The sequence below is a fragment of the Leopardus geoffroyi genome, chromosome A3 (assembly GCF_018350155.1).
Source record: "Leopardus geoffroyi isolate Oge1 chromosome A3, O.geoffroyi_Oge1_pat1.0, whole genome shotgun sequence".
Lineage (NCBI taxonomy): Eukaryota > Metazoa > Chordata > Mammalia > Carnivora > Felidae > Leopardus > Leopardus geoffroyi.
This window is the reverse complement of record NC_059336.1, coordinates 102,285,425-102,301,760: the sequence shown is the minus strand read 5'-3', so window position 1 is coordinate 102,301,760 and position 16,336 is coordinate 102,285,425. Positions and strand designations below refer to the sequence as shown.

At 49.1% G+C, this 16,336-nt stretch overlaps 1 protein-coding gene across 3 annotated transcripts in view; it reads left to right on the top strand.

The window, feature by feature from the left end:
• The first annotated feature begins 6,557 nt into the window (after nucleotides 1–6,557).
• PSD4 (pleckstrin and Sec7 domain containing 4) overlaps nucleotides 6,558–16,336 on the top strand; it is a 35,305-nt gene continuing 25,526 nt past the window's right edge. The window contains exons 1-3 of one of the 3 annotated variants that reach the window (XM_045446822.1): nucleotides 6,558–6,829; nucleotides 7,815–7,959; nucleotides 9,513–9,571. The gene's annotated coding sequence lies outside the window, so the exon portion shown is untranslated. The remainder of the gene's footprint in view (nucleotides 6,830–7,814; nucleotides 7,960–9,512; nucleotides 9,572–16,336) is intronic. The other 2 variants (XM_045446818.1, XM_045446821.1) reach the window with 2 other exon arrangements.

Genomic DNA, 16,336 nt, shown 5'->3' with positions numbered 1-16,336 from the left:
CACTGATCTTAGTGGTCAGTGACCTTAAACTATGGCACCTGTTCTTCCACCTTCACTTGGAGGGTCTCCCTGCCAAGGGATGAGAAAGTCTTGTTCTCAGAGTCAAGGCACCCTCTTCCTTCGGTCTTGATGGAGTCACTCTGGCATCTTCTTTTTTCTCCTTGGCACCATTCTTTATTAGTCATGGAAGTTTTCTTTCCTTTCACAGAAGGCCTGTGGCTGAAGCCCAGGGATGGGGGGGGGGGGGGGGCGGAGATAGGCAGGGGCTAGATCCTGCCGGGCCTGGCCGGTCACGGAAAGGACCACAGTCTCTGTCCTAAGGCATGAACAGACCTTGGAAACTCAGAAGCTTACCCTGTCAGCACCCCATGTCCCATTTTGGGGCACACACTCTCTTCCTCAACACTACCGAATTCCTAGTCAACCTTCATATCCAGGTTCCTGGGCAACATTTTCCGTGAAGCCACGGAGGACCACGTGTAACCTATGTGTAACCCTCAGTAACCCACTCTCTTGAAACCTCCGCAAGAGACTGGGGCTTAGACCCCTGGTCTGCATAGGACCGATGAGGCCTTTCCAAGTGTGCGTGTTTTAACCCTCCCCTGAACGCCTGAAGGCGGGGACTCAGCATTTTGTGACCTCCAGAACACTTAAGCCACTTACCTGAAACTGATGAAAATTCGTTGCAAACATATTCCAAAGTGTGTTAATTTCATAGGCACTTCTCATTTATCTTTCCTCATCTTAGACTACTCTACCCGGCTTATTTCCTCTTCTTCCCCGAGGCCTCTGCACAAACGGCACCTTATCAGGTCTTTTCTGCCCACCCCCTGCCCATCTCAAGTAGAATTCTACCCCCAAAGCCACATGTATCTCCCTTACTTGCTATCTCTGTACCTTGTTTTATTTTTCTTTCTGGCAATGATTGCCTCTGACATGATCCATATTTTGCTTGTTTGCTTATTTAATCTATTGCCCTACTACGTTTTAAGTTTCGTTAAGGCAGGGACATTTCCCCACATCAGTGCGCGATTATTAATTCAATAGTCTTCAGCAAGCATCTACTCTATGTCAGTTCCTGGTGCTGGAGACAATACCCGGAGTGCTCCCTCACAAGCTTGGCCAGGACTAAAAACCAGTTCAAATATACACGCATAATTGGTAGTATTTTTACTTGGTTAAAATTTGTATTCCAGTCCTTGTCTCCTTTCTTGTGGGCAGTGTTGTGAAACAACAACGCCTTTTCCTGGGGTAGAGATGGGGGCCCATGGATACCACTTGGGCATCTCTATGTCCTTATTGTGAGAGCCACGAAAATATCAGGGGTGTGATGGAATCATCTGGGAAGAAAAAGAAAGGCTTGAATCGTGAAAGAAGGTTCCCAGCAGAGACAGCGTGAGCCACAATGAGAACTGACTAGGAGACGCCATCGTCCTAAACATCCGCTGGCTTCCCCACCCCATAGTGCAGGATCCCAAGGTCCAGTCTAGCGCCTTGTTCTCGGCCCTTCTCTTTCCCTAAAGACCATTCCCCACCACTCTAGCTGCTGGCCCCCAGTGCACACCTTGCTGTTGCTGTCTCTGTAAAGGAGCTTATATCTCCTGACCTCCCTCCACCCCAGGTAGGTCCAGAGCTCAGCTATGCATTTCCGAACACACCCCAAAGAGCTCTGCTAAGCACAGGGCCCATGTGCTCCAGGAGGGCCAGAACTTTCAATTGATGGCTGTGTTTCACATCAAATTCTTGAGCCAGGGCTTCCAAACTTCAGACCAGAACAAACCACCTGGTGAAAGTCCTTGTGTTTAGCCCTCTCTGAGGTGGTCAGGAGGACGTGTACTGCCGTCACCAGAGGGGAGGGGAGCCAGCGGCACAGAGGGCTGGTGTCCAGGTGGGCCCTTTGCTGGTAGAGAAGGTGGCGTATCTATAGAAATCCCTGATTTGAAGCCAGAAGGCTCGGGGATAAGGTCCAGCTCCACCATTGAATAGCCGGAGGATTCTGAACAAGCTACTTACACTTCCTGAAGATCATTTTATTCATTTGGAAAAGCAAGATCATACTTCCCAGAGCCGTTTTGACGATTAAATAACATACGTAAACGTACTCCATATAAAAGCTCTCTGTAGAAAACCATTTTAATAATGTTATAACCCAAGTGTCTCCAGATGTCTCTAGGCTAAAGCAATGAAGCAAATCCCACCATCTGCGTGTCTGGATCCCATTCCAGCTTTCCCTTGAGGCCCTCACTGCCCCGTGACGTGAAGCCACCCCACCCCCACCCCAGGACTTCTGGAGTGACCCAGTAAGGGGCCCTCACTCATTTGGTCACCACTTACTTCCCTCCTCACCCTATTCATCAATGTCTACACCAACGGCCATCTCTCTAGATAATCCCGGAGCCTCCAGTTCCCATGGTGCCCAAGTGGGTTCTGAGACAGAGAAAGGACATCTATTTCTCCAGCTCTTGTACCACTAGATGGCACTTGTCTCTCCAAAAAGCGCTCAGTGGCCCTTCCGTTCCCAGTGAAAAACCTGGCCTGTGATCATTTGATCCGATGAGACACACATTCCCAAGAAGCAGCAGCCAGTTTCCCAAAGTCTGATCCTGATTTGGGAAGGAAACCTACGGAAGCCATGTGCAGAGATGCCGTCCTGCCTCTCCTCCTCACACTGCCCACAGAGCCTCCTCTTCGGAGGATGGTTTCTGCTTTGCAAATGCAGAATCCAATGATGCCATTCTTCACCCAGAGCGAAGGATCCATCTGCCCCCAATGCCTTTCCAAGCATTCATTTTTTTTTTTTTTTTTTCTCATGACAAAATCGCTCGCTGCTTTGCAACCACGGTTTCTCACTCAACGCAATGCTTTTGAGATTCATCCACGTGTTGTGGGCAATCAGATCACTTCCTTCTATTTGCTGAGCCCTATTCCAACTTAGGAATAGTTCGCAACTGTTCAGTCATGGACTTTGGGGTTGTTTCCAGTTTTTGTACTTGATAAATGACGCAGTTGTGAATATCCTTTTGGATAAGTCTTCTCACTGACATTTATTTATTTATTTATTTTTTAATTTTTTTTTTTCAACGTTTATTTTTGGGACAGAGAGAAACAGAGCATGAACGGGGGAGGGGCAGAGAGAGAGGGAGACACAGAATCGGAAACAGGCTCCAGGCTCTGAGCCCTCAGCCCAGAGCCTGACGCGGGGCTCGAACTCACGGACCGCGAGATCGTGACCTGGCTGAAGTCGGACGCTTAACCGACTGCGCCACCCAGGCGCCCCTCACTGACATTTATTTTTCATTCTCTTAGTAAACTGCTAGGAGTGGCATGTCTGAGGTCAATGGCAGATGTGTGTTTCGTTTTATAAGAAGTGGCCAAACTGCTTTCTGAAAAAGTTGCGCCTTTTTTCTACATCAGCAAAGTGACAGTTGTTTAACTTCCTTGCCAATAATTGGTATTATCAGTATTCGAATTTTAGCCATTCTTTTTGGGGGTGGGTGATGTGGTATCTCATTGTAGCTTTATTCAGCACGAATGATATGGAGCATCATTTCATGTGCTTTTTTGGCCATTTGTTTATCTTTCAGTGTAAAGTGTCTGTTCAAATCTATTGGCCTTTATTTTAATTGAGTGATGTGTCTTTTTATTGCTGATTTGCGGCACTTGATTTAACCTAGATACAATTCTTTCGTCAGATATTTTCTCCCAATCTGGAATTTGCTTGTTCATTTTCCTAACAGGGTATTTTGGTGAACAGAATTTAAAAAGATTTAAGTCCAATTATTGTTATAAGAAATCTTGGCAATCCTCTTACAAAGCTGCAAGAATTATCTCCTTATTTTCTTCTAGATATTTTATAGTTCCAGCTTTTATAGTTAGGTCTATGATCTATTTTGAGTTAATTTTTATGTGTGACGAGAACTGAGGCACAAGGTTCTTTTTTTTTTTTTTTTCTTTTGTGATAGCTTTGCAATATCATCATTCACATGGCATACAATTCAACCCTTAAAGTGTACAATCCAATGGTTTTTAGTACTGGGATGGTTAACTTTATGTGTTGGCAGAGCTAAGAGATGCCCAGGTAGCTGGTAAAACATTATTTTGGGGTGTGTCTGTCAGGGAGTTTCTGGAAGATGTTAGCATTAAATCGGTAGACTAAGTAAAAAAGATCGCCCTCACCAATGCTGGTGGACATCATCCAATCCATTGAGAAAAATCATAATGGCAGAGGAGGGGTGAATTTGCTCTCTTTGCTTGGCCTGGGATATCCGTCTTCTTCTCCTGCCCTTACATATCAGCTCCCCTGGCCTTTGGACTCAGACTGGGACTTACACCAACCGTGTTCCTGGTTCTCCAGCCTCTAGATGGAGGATCAGGAGCCAATTCCTATTATAAACCTCCTCTTTCATGTAAGTCTCTCTCTATACCCTGTTGGCTCTACTTCTCCGGAGAACTCTCACATAAGCATTTGTGTAGCACTGTGCAACTATCGCCACAATGATTTTCATCCTTTTCTGTACCCCAGACACAAACCCCATATTTTTACCAGTGACTTACCGTTTCCCCTTTTCCCTAGTCCTAGGCAACCAAGAATCTATGGATTTGCCTGTTCTGAACATTTTATACGAATGGCATCATGCAATGTGTGGTCTTTCGTGACGGAGTTCTTTCACTTAGCAAAATGCTTCTGAAATTAATCCATATTGTCGTATCACATATCTGATGGGCTGACTGATATTCCACTGTATGTATATACTGCATTTGGTTTATTCGTTCATCAGTTGATTGACATGTGACAAGTCGCTCTACTTTTGGCGACTATGAATAATGTTGCTATAAACATTCCTGTACAAATTTTTGTATGGGGATATATTTTCACTTTTCTTGGGTATAAACCAAAAAGCATAATTGCTAGGTAATATGGTACTTCTAGTTCTAACCTTTGAGGGACTGCCCAACTGTTTTCCAAAGCTGCTAGATCATTTTATAATCCCACAAGCAGTATATAAGGGTTCTAGTTTCTCTACAGTCTCACCAACAGATTACCTTTTTTTTTTCAATATGTGAAATTTATTGTCAAATTGGTTTCCATACCTGTCTTTTTTATTATAGTCAACCTAATGTGTGAAGTAGTCTCTCATGGTGGTTTTGATTTGCATTTCTCTGATGGCTAATGATGTTGAACATCTTTTTTTTTTGTATGCTGATTAGCCATTTGTGTATCTTTCTTTGGAAAAATGTTTATTCAGACCCTTTGCCCATTTTTTAGTTGGGTTGTCTTTTTGTTATTGTTTACTCTAGATACAAGTCCCAAGGTTCATTTTTTATCATAGGGATTTCTAGATGTCCCAGAACAATTTGTGGAAAGACTTTTCTTTCTCCATTGAATTACCTGGATGCCTTTGTCCGGAGGTGCCAATTGATCATATATGTGTGGATCTATATTTAGACAGTCTAATTCTGCTACATTAATCTGTTTGTCTGTCTTTATGCCATTTTGGTTTGAAGTGTTTCCTAATTTTCCCTGTGATGTCTTCTTTGACCCATGAGTTGTTTGGAGGTGTCTTGCTTGACGTCACATTTTCTAGATAAAACACTGCTGTCGATTTGTAAATTAATTCCGTTGCGATCGAGAAGATACCATCTATATGGGTTGACCTAATGAAATTTAGTGATTGTTTTATACCCAGTCTATATGGTCAGTCTTCATCCTTCTAGCCCAGAGTGCCTTGTCAATGCCTGACGTACACGCAGCAGGTATGCGGTGAAAGTTTGTAGAGTGAACAAAAGAATTAATAAGTTGTAGGATTGCTGACCTGGCATCAGGTCCCCTCTAAAAAGCACCAAAGCATCAGCATTGCATGGTAATGTAGAGCATGGACCCTGGGTCCTTCTGACTTGGGCAGGTTACTTAACCTCAGTTTCCTCATTAAGTGAAAAGTTTCCTACCTCATAGGGGAGTTGCAAGGATTACATGTGTTAAGACAGGTAGAGAGCTACTGCTCTCTAGTTAACACAGTATACATTAGCTGTTGTTCCTCGTGGAGAGCCTGGTCAGCTCCATTTTAGGCAGCATCAGATAAAGAGGCAGTTTCTCCAGGTCGCCAGTCTCTACGAGAGTTAAGATATCACAGGCTATGTTGGAAGAATAGAATCACTTAACTCAGACTTTCACATATGGTGCCTTAATAGCTACAGAAATAGAAACTAGATCGTGCCATGAACTGGGATCCTGGAAAATAGAAGCTTCTTGCCAATGTCAACTTATGTCTGAGGATGTGTTTGCTAAAATATGCTCGTTTCAAAACACAACTAGTTGCCATCATGCCACCAATTCCCAAACCAGCGAGCAGAAGTTCTCTGTAAGTGGACAGTCAGTCACAGCTGAAATTCTGGACTCCACTCAGACCGTTTTTTCCTGCCCCTGTGAAATACACACAAGCAGTGAGTTTGCAGGAATTCAGAGCAGCGCCCAGCTCCAGGCGTGCGCACATCTGGGTCTGGCCTCAGTTTCCGGTTTCTGGGCCCAGAGACGGAGCGGAGGGCTCCGCCGCGGGCAGCTCAGCCCCGGAGAGCGCAGGCGGGCGGCGTAGCCCGCGCCGCCGCCGTCAGACCAGTCGGACGGCTTCGCCCCCAGCCCGCCCCTCCCTGCCCGCGCCGCCGCCCTCCCTCCCGGAAACCCAGTCCCTCCCGCGAGCGCCCGAGCTGGACGCGGCCGGCCCCGCGCAGTCACCGCCCGCAGCCCTCGCGGTCCCGGCCCGCGCCTGGGCGCCGGGCCATGGGGCAGCCGGGCCGGCGGGAGAGGCCGGAGCAGGAGCCCGGCGGGAAGTGGGTAAGGGCACGTGGGGAGGCCGGGCGGGGGCGGCCCCGCCGCCCTCGACAGCGACAGTGTGCGGGACACGGGGCGCCGAGCCGGGGAGCACCTGCGCGGGGCTGTGGGGACTTGCGCTGAGGTCACCGGGGGTCTGCGGACCGGAAGAGCGGGAACAGGCCGCAGGAGGGTAGACAGTGAGCGCGGGGTGGCGGGGGCGGGCTCTCAGAATCCAACCTGATCTGGTGACAGGGATGGCACACAGTGGCGACTGTGCCCCACTGGGACAGTCTGCCTCGGCCTGCCCTGTGGTGGCTCCACAGGCTCCTCCAGAGGGGCTGCGTGGATCTCGGCCCCAGTATTAAAACTGGGTGACACGAGGGCTTTACTGCTAATCTCTATTGCCCTGTGCCTCCGGTGACCTCAGACCTCCTCCCTGCCCCCTTGGATGCCGGCCCCTCTCCGTGCCCTTCTGGGTGTCTGGCCAGAAAACATCAGAGATTTCTGGAAAGGTAAACAGTGTCTGCTCAGCTGACAAACTCACATCCCCGCTCGGTTCCTTTCTGGTCTAGAATTTAGTCTAGCTTGTCCTTTTGGCAGGACGATGGAGCCAGGATTGGGAGTTCTTTGCTGGTTTTTTTCCATGCTGCAAGATGGATTTTGCTGCTCTGGTCAATGCGCTCACCCAGACCCCTGGGTCTGTGGCCTGCATGTCTAGGTCAGGAGGCTGGCATCAAAGTGAAGACCTGGGCAACTTGGGGCTCCACCTGCCCTTGAACCTCATTAGCCCAGCCCTTTCCCCAGCCCAGAGCTGATTGAATGTAATTAGCAACTAATTGAATGTCTATGAGTCCCTCTGCATAAGAAATACACCAAGGTCAAGGTTAGACGGGCGGATAGGGCTGAGTGATTTATTCTTTTCTTTCAGACCTTGTATATTCTCCATGTGGGGCCTATGAAGAAGAGTCATTCATTCATTCAACAGATTCATTCATTCATTCCACAGATATTTAGTGAGTGCCCACTACCAATCAGGCATTGGAAATAGGAGTTGTAGGAAAGAGGAGCAGGTGAATCACGTTATTTCAGAGACCGATAAATACTGTAAAACGAAAGAACCTGGCTGGTTGATGAGCATGGTGGTGAGACAGGTAAGAGCAATTGGCCGCTAGCTAGACAAGGAACTAGCTTTCTGAATGTCGTGGGAGGGTGGTACCATTTTCAGGCCCTCAAACTCTGGGGGCTCAGGATAGGATGTCCTCCGTTTCCATGAGCAGGGACTTGTGAGCTGCCTATGAGGGGGTCAGTGAGCGGCGGATGGGTAGTGAGTAGCTCCTCTCTGGAGCCCTCAGAGTATACTTGTTGGGGAGGGGATGGCTTGCATCTAAGCTTCCCTAGAACACGTGCTCTGGTGGCTGGCTCGCTCATTTGTTCATTCAACAATTCCTTACAATATGTTCCAGGCACTATTCCAGGTGTTAAGGCTACATCAGTGAACAATACAGTCTTTCTTATCACAGAGCTTATTTTCTGGTGGGGAGAAATGGACAGTAAACAACAATAACAGCGATCTGAGTGTCTTGTCAGAGAAATGCTACGAAGAGAAGCAGAGCAACTTAAGGGGTTGAAGAAGATGATGGGGCTGTTGTGTTCAACAGAGTGGTCAGGACAAGCTGTACAGAGAAGATGAAATTGGAGTGGAGACCTGCATGTAGATAAGACATAGTTATGGGACTATCTGAGGGAAGAACATTGCAGGCAGAGGGAAGAGCGAGTGCAAAGGCCCTGAGGCATAAGTAAGGCTTGAACATGCTGGGCATACTGACCATGCTGGAGGAGCGGGTAGGAGGCCAGTGTGGCTCTGGAAGGCCAGCAGGCATTCCAGAGGCTCTCTGAAATGGGGGCTCAGCCTGATGAGCAGAGGCATCCAGGAAGGAGATGATGCCTCCTGGCTGCTGTGGCAGGAAGATTCATAGGCTCCCCAGCAAATCCAGGGTCAAGCCTGGTGGTTTACACTGAGCAGAACAGGTGATCCCCAGACATGTAGAGTGTGTCTTTTGGCGGGAGAGGCATTGCTGGCTGTTCTTACGCCCAATATCTGCCTAAAAAAAAAATCATCACGGGCCCACACTAAGAGAGCTAAAGTGGGAGGCAGATCCCAAGTTTTTCAAATCAGTAAAGACTCTGGAAACTGGATAGAGGGAGAAAAAACTTGCCTTCTAGGAAGAGTCCAGTAATCTTTCATTCTTTAATTAGGTGATCTCAATAGGTTTAAAAGGAAAACAGTATATAATCAGTGACATTTATTTATTTATAATATTTTTTAATGTTTATTTATTATTGAGAGACAGAGCATGAGCATGAGCGTGGGAGGGGCAGAGAGAGGAGACACAGAATCTGAAGCAGGCTCCAGGTTCTGAGCTGTCAACACAGAGCCCCACGTGGGGCTCCAACTCCGGAACTTCGAGATCATGACCTGAGTGGAAGTCGGGCGCTCAACCGACTGAGCCACCCAGGTGCCCCATCTTTTGTTATTTTTAAGATAATATTTACAAGGGTTACAATTCTTTTAGAAAGTATTTTTAAAGGCACGACTTGCATATGTTAAAACTTTTTATAACTGTTAATTCAAACAGCGCTTAAGGTGCACGGTGAAAACTCTCCCTCCCCCTCCTGTACTCTGATCCTCTATTTTCCTCTTCAGAGGCAGTTTCTTGAGACTACTTCCAGAGAGATACATTCTGTGTGTAAAGGAGCCTACAAGTAGGTGTAACTTCTCTTTTTTTATGCAAATAGTTCTAATACTCGGTTCTGCACTTTCTTTTAAGATACTTGTTCTGATTCAGGACGTAGGGATGTACGTCATGCTTTTTAAATAAATGTGTAATGTCTCACTGAATGGATGTGCCATATTCATCTAGCCAGTCCTCTATGGCTTCTAGGTTGTTCTCATTTTTGTTTCTTTGCTTGCCATGCCAGACAATAATGTGTGAAGCGTACGTGTTCCTACATACCCGCTCACTTCTGTGACGATAGGAGAAAGTCATGAGCACAGAATGACTGATTTGAAAGCCATGTGTAGTTTAGATTTCTGTTGATGGTGCCAGCCTGCTTTGCAGACACACACAGTATGACTGAGGGCTTCCGAGACAGCTTGTTTTTCCCGCCGCTCTGCCAGCTTGGTGTGTTATCATCTCGCTGTTCTTGCCAATGTGACAGATTAAAAAAAAAACAACAACAAAACTGGCATCACGTTGTAGTTTTAATAAGTATGCATAGCGAGTGGTGTTAGGAGTCTCATCTGTTTTTCGCTGTTTGTCTCTGTGAACTGTTCACGTCCTTGGCCTATGGTTTAAATTGGATTTTCGTCCTTCTGTTGTTGTTTTGATTGCATTAGAAGGGGTCTTACGATTTCTTCTTCATGGCTCCTGTCTAGTCCCACCGACTGCCCCTCACTGTCTTCCCCTACCTACCCTGCTTGTAAACAGCGGCCATTCTGATAGATGTATGGTACGTTTATCCCGGGATCTGGATGTATTCTAGAGAAATATATGACGTTGATTTATATATGCATGTATTTTAAACTCCATAAATTGTATTGTGCTACAAATCATGATCTTCTTACTTTTGAAACCTGACGCTGTTTTTTAAAAAGATTGATCTGGGGGCGCCTGGGTGGCTCAGTCGGTTAAGCCTCCGACTTCGGCTCAGGTCATGATCTTGCGGTCCGTGAGTTCGAGCCCCACGTCGGGCTCTGTGCTGACCTCTCAGAGCCTGGAGCCTGCTTCCGATTCTGTGTCTCCCTCTCTCTCTGACCCTCCCCCGTTCATGCTCTGTCTCTCTCTGTCTCAAAAATAAATAAACACTAAAAAAAAAATTAAAAAAAAAAAAAAGATTGATCTGACTGCTGTGTGAACCTCAGTTCGTTGCCCTAATTACTGGGCTGTGTTCCCTGGCTGGGATTATTGAATTTTCCTAATAGATGATTCTTTCATATTTTATTTATTTATTTATTTGTTTATTTTAGAGAGAGAGAGAGAGAGAGAGCTGGAGCAGGGGAGAAGGTCAGAGGGACAGAGAAAATCCCAAGCTGAGCGTGGAGCCCGACTTGGGTCTTGATCTCACAACCCTGGGTTCATGACCCCAGCCAAAATGGAGTCGGACACTCAACTGACTGGGCCACCCAGGCACCCCCTAACAGTTAATTCTTAGTGGCTTGGTCCACAGAGATTGGAGAAATGCTATTATGGGGATAGCCTCAGGGGAGGAGGAAGATTTGAGAGATGGAAAGGAGAGTGGGGAACGGAACAGAGATGACCAAGAACACAGCGTGAGGGCACTGCGGTACACGGAAGTACCAGGAACATTCAGGCAGAACATTCAGGTGGCGCTTCAGGCTGTGGATGTGTGGCCCAGGGAGAGGCTGGGGGTCTCAAACGCCAGTGTTGGACCTTCCCCGATGGCACCATGGGCGGAGGTCAGCAGGAAGTATTTTCAAGGGCAGGAGTGATCTGGAGGACGGGGGCCTTTTGTACTCAAGAACCTGAGGGGTAGGGGGTCCCTGCGGTTCTCCTGGTGGCCGAGTGGGGAGCAGTGGCACCTGCCGGAGAGGGAGAAGCAGCAGAACTGGGTACCGGGGTCAGGAAGGGTCTGGGCTGGTGTCAGGGCCGTTAACCTGAGAAACCAGGTGGATGTGATGCCACAGACAGGACCCAGGAGGGGCAGGCCTGGGCACAGAGATGGGAAGGCATATTCTTGGCCACATGGACGCACTGTTGGGCCTGCCACTAAATCGAAGCCTGCTCGTCCAGTAGAGGATTCCTGCTGGCAGTTAGGACTCTGGGCTTCAGTGAGTGAGGTCACCCCGGGCAAGAGAGGCCCGGGCAGAGCAGAGCCTGGGGCAGGCATTCTGGGAGAAGTGGATGGACAGGCTGAGCCAGACTAGGAGGCTGGGTGCACTCTCGAACTCTCCCTTTGCTGACTCCACGACTTTAGGAAGGCCTTCTCTCAGCATGGGAACCTGGGTGAGGTAGGAGGCCCTGCCTCCCCGATGTCTCCCATGCAGCCTTGGAGGAGGCATAGACGCACAGAGGCAGACAGGAGGGAGACGGCCTCAGGCGGCGCAGGTCTGTGGGCTCTCTCTTCCCAGGGATGAGCCCTGAGGCCCCGGTGCTGTTCCCACGTGAAGCTGCCATGCCAGGCTGCCCCTCTGTCCCTGCAGGCAAGTGTGCATAGAGCATGGAAAGGTCCCTCCTAGCATCAAAAGAGCACCAAGAAGCCCAGGGCTTTGCTGCTATGGGCAGGGCTAAATCTGGGCACCCCCAGGGAAATCCGGGACCTTTCAGTGGCCCCGGGGAATGCCTTGCTCTAAGTTTTCTCACCCTCCTTCACGATGTCAGAGCATGCCTGTTCTCTGTTTTGTGTAACACCAGAGCCTTGCGCTCCTGCTAATTGTAAGCCTAAATTTCTATTCAGCAGTTAATGACTGATCAAGCTAATTAGCGTTATAAGGAAGACTCCCAGTTCTTTCTCCAACAGAAATGCTTGAGAGGTTAGAGTCAGCGGTACACAGCGTCTGCCCTTTTGCGTATCTTGTCATGATTTTTGACAGAAGAGATTTCCACCTTCACTGTTTTAATATTTTTCCTTGACTACACACAATTTGAAAATAAAGTAGGCATTATTTGCTTCCATGTGGTCCTAAGAAATAATATGTTATGCAATCATATGTCTGTTGCATCAGTTATATTTTTTAAATGCGTATTCAAATAAAATTTATTAAAAATGTTCATTATGTGTACCACACTCCTACTTAAGCGAGCCCAGCCTTAGATTCATGGAGTCATGGAGGAGGTAGGCAATCTTTGCCCTGTAGGAGAGGGGAAAAAAACTTTTCCTCTAGCGGCTTAGATTCAGGCCGCTGAGACAGGCAAATTAAACTGACAAAAGACAGACTAACAGTAGAAAGAGGTTGGGGCGCCTGGGTGGCTCAGTCAGTTAAGCCTCAGACTCTTGATTTTGGCTCAGGTCATGATCTCACGGTTCATGGACTGAGCCCCATGTTGGGCTCTGTGCTGACAGCGTGGAGCCTGCTTGGGATCCTCTCTCTCTAGAAATACTTTCTAAAACAAAACAGTATACAGAGGCTTATTGCCATGCCCAGGAAAGCCAACCAAAGAAGTAGGGGGCTTGTTAAGTGGTTAAAAGCTTGCACACCTAACTTAGGGAGAGGGAGGCAAGGAGAAAAAGGCTTCTGTGGGAAGAACAAATAGGTTTCTTTAGAAAGACAAATGGGTTTTTAGAACAAATGAGGGATGAGAAAGTTTGTGATAATGTCCGTCTCTAGGGTATGGGTGGTCTTTCAGTCTCCTTCAGGGGCCGTAATCTTTCCTAGAGAAGGGATTTGGGAAAGTTTTTATTTTCCCAAAAGAAGGAATTTATGGCACCCTTATTTTCCAGAAGTTGTTGCTTCCAGTCAGGTAAGGGGAGCTCTGAGAAGACTTCTTTTAGCACCTGTCAGACCTCAGATGTCTTCACCTTTAAACAATCCTCATAGCAACTCTGGAATTCCAAGCAGGTCCCCACACCGACAGCAGAGAGGTCCCACTGGCAGCCACTCAGGGTGTGGTGACAGTGCAGGGTCAAATACAGTAGACACCATCGTGGGCCTCCCCATTGTACCCTAGTTCCCGCCTCCCCTGGATAGGAGGGATGAGGTTGGCAAAGAACCTCCCAGTCTTTAAAGTGTGCAGAAATATTCAATCATTATTTAATTCAGTGTATTTAATTGTCTAGTACCTTTGTCATTTTTGCTGATGGTAAACACAACACATATTTTTTAAAAATTAGATACGTGCCGGAAAGAGCGTGAAGAGCTTAAAATCCTGTGTACTGTTGCCACGCACAGAAAGCCGCTGCCAACCCATGTTTTGGTATTCTGTGGCCTAAATACACACGCTCTCAAAACTTGAGATCATCAGGAATATATAACTGGTTTTCTTAATAATATGCCATGGGCATCTTTCCCCTGCATTAAATACTCTCTAAACATAAGATGGTTAAGGGTGGCTGAGGTTCACCATATGGCTCTGGGCTCTACCATAATCAATTATCCAATTCCCAATCGTGGGTGTTGAGTTTGGGAGCATTTTTGCCGTTAGAAAGAACTGCCTATCCCTGTACCGGACAGATGTTTGTGAGTATCTGCTGGGTGCCAAGGGGGCTTGGAGACAGAGGTGACTAGCTAGAATCCGACTCACTGCTTACCTAAGGAGGGCAGACCCGTGACAAGTGGCTGCAAGGAAGGTGCCAGTCTACGAGCCCAGAGCTGGGAGGGAGCCGAGGAGAGGAGCCTTGGAAGACAGAGTCCGGGGCCAGACTTTGGTCCCAAGGAAGAAGAGAGCCAGGGAGCTGTGGCCCGGGCGGCTGTCCGTGCACGTAGGGTCAGCCTCCCAAGGCTCCTGTGCTTACCACAGGATTGGGCAACCAAGTCCAAGAGGTAGAAGCTTGTCATCATCACTTCCTGCCCTTTGTCAGGAAACCAGGGGCAGCACTGGTGCCCACATCTGTGTTGGGAGGTTGGTGGTAGCGTTCACCGCTGGACTAGACTCCCTTTCCTCATTGCCCTGCCTCTAAGAGACGTCTCCCTCGCATTCGAGAACTACAGGCATTAGGGAGGGAAGCCCTCACCCCACTCTGCCCCCCAGCTCTCCGCTCAGATCCCCAGGGGACCCATAGTCATGTGGGCCAGTGCAACTATAACCATCTAACCTGCCAGAGGAATGTCGAGGGAGGCAGGTGTCCTGTCTACACTCACTGAGGCTCCAGGCTTGTGGAGGCTGGAGAGCCGAGGGAATAGGGCCTTTACGGGCGGAAGGAGCGTGTGGCTTACTCCCAGCCCTCCCTAAAGGACAGAAGTTTGTAACGCAGGCAGGCACGCAGGAGCCCACTGAGGTGCTCCTGGTTTCTGCTCTCACCCTGCCCAGTAGCTGGTGCACCCCCCCCCAACCCCCCCGGAAGGATGGGAGTGAGCTGTAGCAGCTCAGGAGTTTCTAAAAGCTTTGAATTGGGAGAGAGAGTTCAGTAGCGCTGCTCGCTTGGAGAGAAGCCCAGCGCCTTGACACCTGCAGTATGCAGATGGTAACGGGGTATAGCAGAAAGCGGATTGGCTTGGGTTTGGCAGTCCTGGGTTCAGATCCAGCCAGAGTAACCGCTCAGACCCTCAGCGTCCTCATGTGTTCTGCAGCATGGAGATAATAACACCCCATCCCCACCCCAGCCTCGTGGGGATTGGAGGTGCTGCTTGTAAAGGGCCTGGTGAATGTCAGCACAGGGGGGCCCTTGGTGAGGGGCGGTCATAAGTCAGGTGCCCATTCCCTTCCCGGCTGCCCCCTCCTCTCACACCCTCTCAGGAGGGCAGGCTGTGTGCCGGAATCCCCAGAGCCCCTGTCCTGGAAGGTGGGCCCCATTCCCTCATCTGTGCTCAGCTTGTAAGCTGCCACCTCCCTACCTGTGCCGAGCAGCTTCCTCTGCCGGCAAACAGGAAGTCACTCACCTCGAAGGAGGCAGGAAGGGGCTGCCTGGCAAGGCTGCGTGCCCAGGGCCTGTGGTCAGGTCAGGAGGCCGGCGTCCTCTGGGCCCTGGGGATGGGGGCGGTGGGCTGGGTAGGGATCCCCAGGCACGGGGAGGGGTTGCAGATCGAAGCTCCTGCTGGCAGGGTCTTGGGGCCAGGAACCCATTTCCCTCCGCCTGCCCTCATCGGAGCCACAGGGCCACAGAGCCAATGCCCTCCTGGGCTGTACCCAGAGATCCCCCATCCGGAGTTTTGCGCCTGGCAGCCTTGGGAAGGAGATGAGCAGAGCTGGTGACTGCTACAGTCAGGGAGTCTGTGTTCTTGGAGATAGCTGTGAGCAGGAACATCCCACACCCCCAGAGGCACGCCCCTTGCACACACCAGCCCCCTGGGAGGAAAGGGAGGGGCAGATTCCATCCCCTGTGACAGCATTGTCCTGAAGTGATTAAGGAGGAGATGATAGGTAGCCCTCGGGTGCTCTGGAGGTGAGTGAGTGGTCCTTGCCCTTGACAAGGTCACATCACAGGGAACGTGTGGACTCATAAACACATAGAGGAGGCAGATCACTGGCGCCTCACCTGACCAGCGGCATTGCAGCCACGGGGAACCGTGTGTGTGCCAGGATCACTGGGGTGACGGAGGGGCTGGACTGCAGGGGGCAGGCCCAGACTCGGGGTGCAGGAGGTCCACCCCAGGTCCTTACCTCCTAATCAGTCCTCACTTTACGGCCACGTGGCTTCGGCCCCCATCGAGCCCCCTGCTCTCCCAACCCCTGCTTGTCTATAACCTCCGTGTGGCCACGTTTCATGGTCATTTTGCTCCTGCCTTACCGTCCTAGACCTTCTAGTGGCATTTGACATAGCTGACCACTTCCTCCTTCTAAAGTTATCTCCTTCCTTATCTTCTGTGATGACACACTCTCATGTTTCTGTCCCCTCTTTGGTGCCCCCTTTCAC